Genomic DNA, 6,233 nt, shown 5'->3' with positions numbered 1-6,233 from the left:
CAAACTATTTTGTGTACAAGAAATATATTTATAATTTAAAAGTAGTATAATTATTAAATAATATTACTTCTTGAAATAAAGATAAATAAACATTTGAATTTAAAATAAAAAATTCTATTTTATTTGCTAAAAAAATAAATTATATTTATCATATATACAAATATAAATAATGTAAATTATTGTGAAAAAAATAAAAAGCAAAAACATTAATTTCTTTTGAGATTTAACAAAAAAGACAATGACCTTTTTTAATATTTCAAAAATTTTAGAAACTTCCCTTAGGATTTTTAAAATTTCGAGAACCGTCCTTGAGATTTTTGAAATCTTATAAAAGGTTTTTATCTTTTTACTAAATCTCATGAGAAAGTATTTTTATTTAAAAAATATTTAACTAAAACGGTCAAATTTTTTTTTTTCATTCTTTTCAAGAATAATAATATACAATAATAAAGAAATGATTGTTCATTGGTCTAATTCGCGTACAATAATAATATACTGAGGAATTAGGAACAAGATACTGAAAAATTCAAGTAATAAAGAAATGATAAAAATAAAAAATAATGATATCCAATGATGCCTTTACCGGAGTTTTCATTTCATTATAAATGGTGTTCTTCAAGGATTTTAGATTTTAGAAAAACCACTTCTTTTTGTCTTATTGCTTTGTCAACATATCTTTATTTATTTGCTACAGAATTTTTTGTTTTATTGTTTTGTTAGTGCATTTTTTTGTTTTATTTCTTCGTCCTTTTCTATACCAACTGACTCTAAATTTCTAATAAATTGATTTTAAGGTTGCGATAAAGGATTTAATAGTTTTTAATCTGATAAAGAAAAATGCTTTTAATTGGGTGGCGAAAAAGGATTCATGTAGCCGACCCCATCTAGTAGGAATTAAGACTTGTTGTTGATGTATTGAGAATTAGATTTTTAAGAAAAAAAAAAACTTCCGATATTATGATTTCAATTCTTCTAATTTTGTCCAACATTTCCCCAGGAACAGGTTACAAAGTAAAAGAATTTGAGAAAATTCTTATGATTCGGATGCTTTAAAAAATGTTAATGAACAAAATAGAGAATAAAATATACATGTAATTTCTTATCTTGCCCACCACGCCACGCAACCATTATAATGAGAACTAGATTTACGTTCTGTAGTATAAATAAAACTCCCAATGATCCTATTTGGTTGCCAATTAAAACTAAAAAAACAACATAACATAAAAGTTTTGTTTAATTTCATTAATAGTTTATGTTAGTCTTCGAGACTACATGAGCTTAATTATCTTGTTTTTATGATAACAACCCATTAGTGGTTCAATGTAAGCTTATCTTTGCATAATAAGTTATGATAAATCTAGCTAAAATGCAAAGATTAAGTAAATTCTTAATAAATAGACATTATCAAAAAGGGAAAGAAAGTTTTGGTAGTTACACTATCATGATTTATATATTTTTATGATATTAACTTATATGTCATTTCTAGTGTTATTCCATCTTTACAGATCATGTTAGCACAAGTACACGTACATTAACTACTGGATCAAAGGCAAAAATCAGACCGAGTTGATGTTCAAATAGGAAGATCAAATGGACACTCACTCGAAAATGACTCAAGCACAACCAAATGAAGCTTTTTATTTAATTATATGTAAAGGGTGTGTGTTTTAGGTAGCGTGTTTTGTAACTCTTGCAGTTTTGATTCTTGTATGATTTCTAAACAAGAGTTGAGCAAAATTGCATGTCTATATTATGACACTTGAGTTTACAGGTTTTCACTGAAGTCACAAACTCGCATTTATAGTTTTCAAATATAAAATAAAGAGTTTGTCAAACGAATCTTAAACTCAATTATGTTTTTCAAAGGGACAAGTTTTCAATATCTTGGTTTCAAAATCTTTTTATAAATGGTCCTAGTTTTATAAAAATGAATCTTATGTCCTAAGGTTCAAAGAAAGTAAAGTATATTTTCATTAAAAGACATACAAGTATATAAGATATCAAAATGATTTTTCAAATATGTTTTTATTAATAAGATATCTTATATTCAAGAGAAAATTCATTTGGACAAGTATTAAGCCTTATTAGATTTAATATATTTCATATGTTTTTGTCCAAAAAGGTTTTAAGTCATCAAATGACTTTTTGACAAGAAAAAACCTAGCAATTGTCGTTCAACGTAGTGCAGCCCCAAGTCCTGAATATTTTTCGATATTTGGTAACTTTTGCTATAAAAGTTCAAATAGGACGATTTTGGTGTCTATGAAAAGTTAAGAAAAAATCCTACAATTTTCATGTTGATGACGTTTTCTAATTTGGGGTAATCATTGACGTATGTGGGAAACCGTCGACGGTTTCAGAGAGCCCAGAAAAACTGTCGACAGTTTGGGACAGTGACAGAACGCCAACGGGTGAAAAACAGCTAGTTTTCAAAATAGCTTTTTAATAAAACCCCCCAAAGGTCATAAAACGTCTAGTAGCTCATTTTTGCTTATAAATACAAGTTCTTAGACTTGTTTAAAAATTGTTTTGATTATTATTACAAGCATTTAGTGAAAAAAATCTTTGAATCTAAAACCTAACACTTTGCATTTAGTTCATATTCACTAGTGCTCATCTCTCTTGCTCACCTACTTGTATGATTCATTCTTTGAGAGATTAAGTGCGAGGTTTACTTTGTATTTGATATTTGCTCAATTAAGGAATATTTTCATTGAAAGCATCTTCTTATTGTAAGGTTCTTTGTGAACCATTGTGAAGGTTCTTGGTGAACCATTTGGTGAAGGCTCTTGGTGAGCACGGTAGGGATTTGTTCCCGAATTGTAAGGCTTGTTTTGCCGGTGAAAGAATATTTTAATGGATTGTGGAATCCTTGACTTGGTGCTAAGAAGTGGACGTAGGCTTTGTGCCGAACCATGTAAAAATACTAGTGTTGATCTATATTTATATTGTGATATAATTTTTTGTATCTTGTCAAAAATTTTTATTTTGTAGAAAAATAAGTATTCCACAAAAAGAGTCCGTTCCCCCCTCCTCCGACTCTATATACTCCCGACTAAAACAATTAATAGTTTCATTAGGATCTAACTAATAGGAATCATAATACTCCAAATTTACATTACAACTAAGAATTCGTTCAAGTGTTTCTCAACAAAAAAACTAGAAATAACAAACAAATCACAAAAAAAATATAGGAATTGGCGAGAAAATACGATAGAGAGAGAGAGAGAGAGAGAGTACAAGTTGGAGATCGTAGTAGGTAGATTTTGAGACACATTGGAACCAAGCAGTGCTACTCTATTTGATCGATCAATAGTGTTACGTATGGCAGAAGGTTTTAATGCTAAGTAGTCGGTCTCTTTACCATTGTTAAAATAAAAAATGCACAAAGAACACTAGGCGGTGAGGGAAGACACAAACTTCTTAAAATTAGTTAAAATAAATGTGAATTTTGATATGAATTTAAAAAAAAATAAATTAAAAGACAGTTTTTTTTCTCTCTCTTTTTATGGCTAAACATATCCATACCTTTTCTTTTTTACTTGTTAAACTTAATTGTATATTTTTCAATTTTGCTATTGAGATTCTACTAAGGGCAGATAAAAAATATTTACACGAAGAAAATGTTTGATGTTTTATTCCATGAACTCAAAACTAAATTTATATTTATATTTATTTTATCCATAAAAGTGTTATATAGTACATGGTTTCAAAATTTAAAGAACTAAATTAAAAACACAATCACTAATTGTTTGTGCACCTCGATGGCAAGCATTCTTTTTTTTCAAATTTTTTTTAGTAAAAACATAAATTTTACCAAAACAAATATCTTATTTAGTTTATATAAAATTGTAACTATTATTAATTCAATTCTATTTTTAAAATTTATAATTTAAAAGTAGTTATAAGACTTATTAATTATTAAATTAAATTACATCTTGAAATAAAGATAAATAAATATTTTAATTGAAAATAAAAAATTCTATTTTATTTTCTAAAAAAATAAATTATATTTATCATATATAAAAATATAAATAATGTAAATTATTGTGTAAAGAAACTTCCTTAATTTTCAAAATAGGGCAAAGCACTATAAAAAATAAATGGCAAAAGACACTAACTTTGGGATTTGACAAAAAGACAATGACATCTTTCAAAGTTTTAAAAATTCTAAAAACTTTTCTTGAGGTTTTAAAATTTTCAAGAACCTCTTATGAGATTTGTCAAAAAGACATAAACCTCTCTTTATATTTTGTAAAAAAATAAATTTTTTGCGGGGATGTTTGCATTTTTAAAACATCATGGGATGTCTGTAATATTTTTGAAATCTCATGGGAGATTTTTGTCTTTTTACCTGATCACACGAGAGGTTCTTAGTTTTTAGAAAAAAACATTTACTTTTGTCTTATTGCTTTGTCAAGACATCAAAACTACTCTGCTAGAGAATCTTTTACTAGTACATTTGTATTTATTTATTCACTCTCTTTATGCCAATAAACTCTAATTTTGTAAGAAATTGATTTTGAAGCAATCATCTTCATTATCTTTTAATAATTTGTTTGGGAAGTATTGTTTTTACAAATAATATAAAACTATTTGTAGGTGAAATTTTTATCAACTTTTAAAAGTAAGAAAATATTTCTAAACAAGCTTAAATTTAATAAAATTAGACCAATTTACAACTAAATTTTTATTAGATTAAGGTTTAAGCCTAAAACCTATTTTTATTTTTAAAAATAAAATAAATGTAACGATATTACAAATGATAGGTAAATAATATATCTTAAAATAGAGTGAGTAAATTATCTTTAAGTTTAAAATTATTATGAAGTTTGTAACATCATTTAATCATCTTTACTAACACCTTTGATAATAATATATTTTATTTCATCTTAAAAAAAAAGCTAATAAACTCAAATCTAATAAATAATTCTTCATACTTGTTAATGATTTATTTTAAAACTATTTTTATTTTATTAAAAAATAAATATTTTGTACAAAATGGTTTGATTAGAAAATAAGGTGGTCTCTCGAAATTTTCATCACGACTATTAATTTGTATATTCAAAATTATGTCAAATCATAATCTTATTAGTTTATTTAATACTCATACAATAATTAATCAAATTAAAATACAAAATAATTTACTCAATACTTATAAAAAGTTCAAATCTTGCTCTATCCTATTATTAAAAAATACACCAAATCAATATTAGGTTTAAATATTCAGCTCACAAGACCATTATTCATAAAAAATAATAAAATTAATTTCATCCATATTTTGATCTTTAATACCTATTATTCATAAAAAATAATAATAAATTATGTCAAGTTATCTTTTTGCTTTTAAGCGAAATTATAAATGGAGTATTTTGCAATTTTTCTTAAATATTATTATAAAATGGAGGAATTTTTTGGTAATTTTAAGCCACGCCAGCATAATGAAATTGAAATAAGAAAGGAATCACAGGAGGAATGGGATTAAAGAATGAATGGAATTGTTATCAAAATGCAATTATTGCGTGGCCGTAGGAATCCAGTTTTAATTTTTTTTCCCAACATTTGGTATTCTTCAATTGATTTTATTATGGAATAAAAATAGTGGTTTTTTATTAAAAATCCCTAATGCATAATATTTAATTTTGTGTTATTTTTTATTTTATAGTTGTGTAATTATTATTATTTGTTATTATTTTAATCATAATAATAATAATAATAATTATAATAATAATAATAAACAATTAGTATTATTATTATTTTAAAACAATGGTATCCAAGGTCCTCTACCTTCTTTATTTAAATACCAAGTTATTATTTCAAATGAAAAGTCTTTACCTCCAAGACTCAAACTCTGGTTATTTAACTAAGACAATATTGAGTTTATCACTGAACTACTTTTGGAAGGTGTGGATTATTATTTTTTATTGTTTTTGTTATATTATTATATTTTATTAGTTTCAAAATAGTGATTGTTGTTAGTATAATTATTATTATTTATTGTTATTATTATTTTAATATTCTTATAATAATGATTATCCTTAAAACATGATTACTACTATTTTTCTTTTTTATTTATTATCATTGCTGTTGTTGTTATTACTATTTTGTAATAATAATACTAGTTATTGCAGTTATTATTTTTTATTATATTTATAATAATTCTTATCCCTAAAATTATTTGTTATTATTTTAGCTATTTTATTTATATGAAATAATAAATATTATTTATTATA

Source organism: Malania oleifera, chromosome 4, assembly GCF_029873635.1.
Source record: "Malania oleifera isolate guangnan ecotype guangnan chromosome 4, ASM2987363v1, whole genome shotgun sequence".
Taxonomy (NCBI): domain Eukaryota; kingdom Viridiplantae; phylum Streptophyta; class Magnoliopsida; order Santalales; family Ximeniaceae; genus Malania; species Malania oleifera.
The sequence above is the reverse complement of the archived record's forward strand: the minus strand, read 5'-3'. Positions refer to the sequence as shown.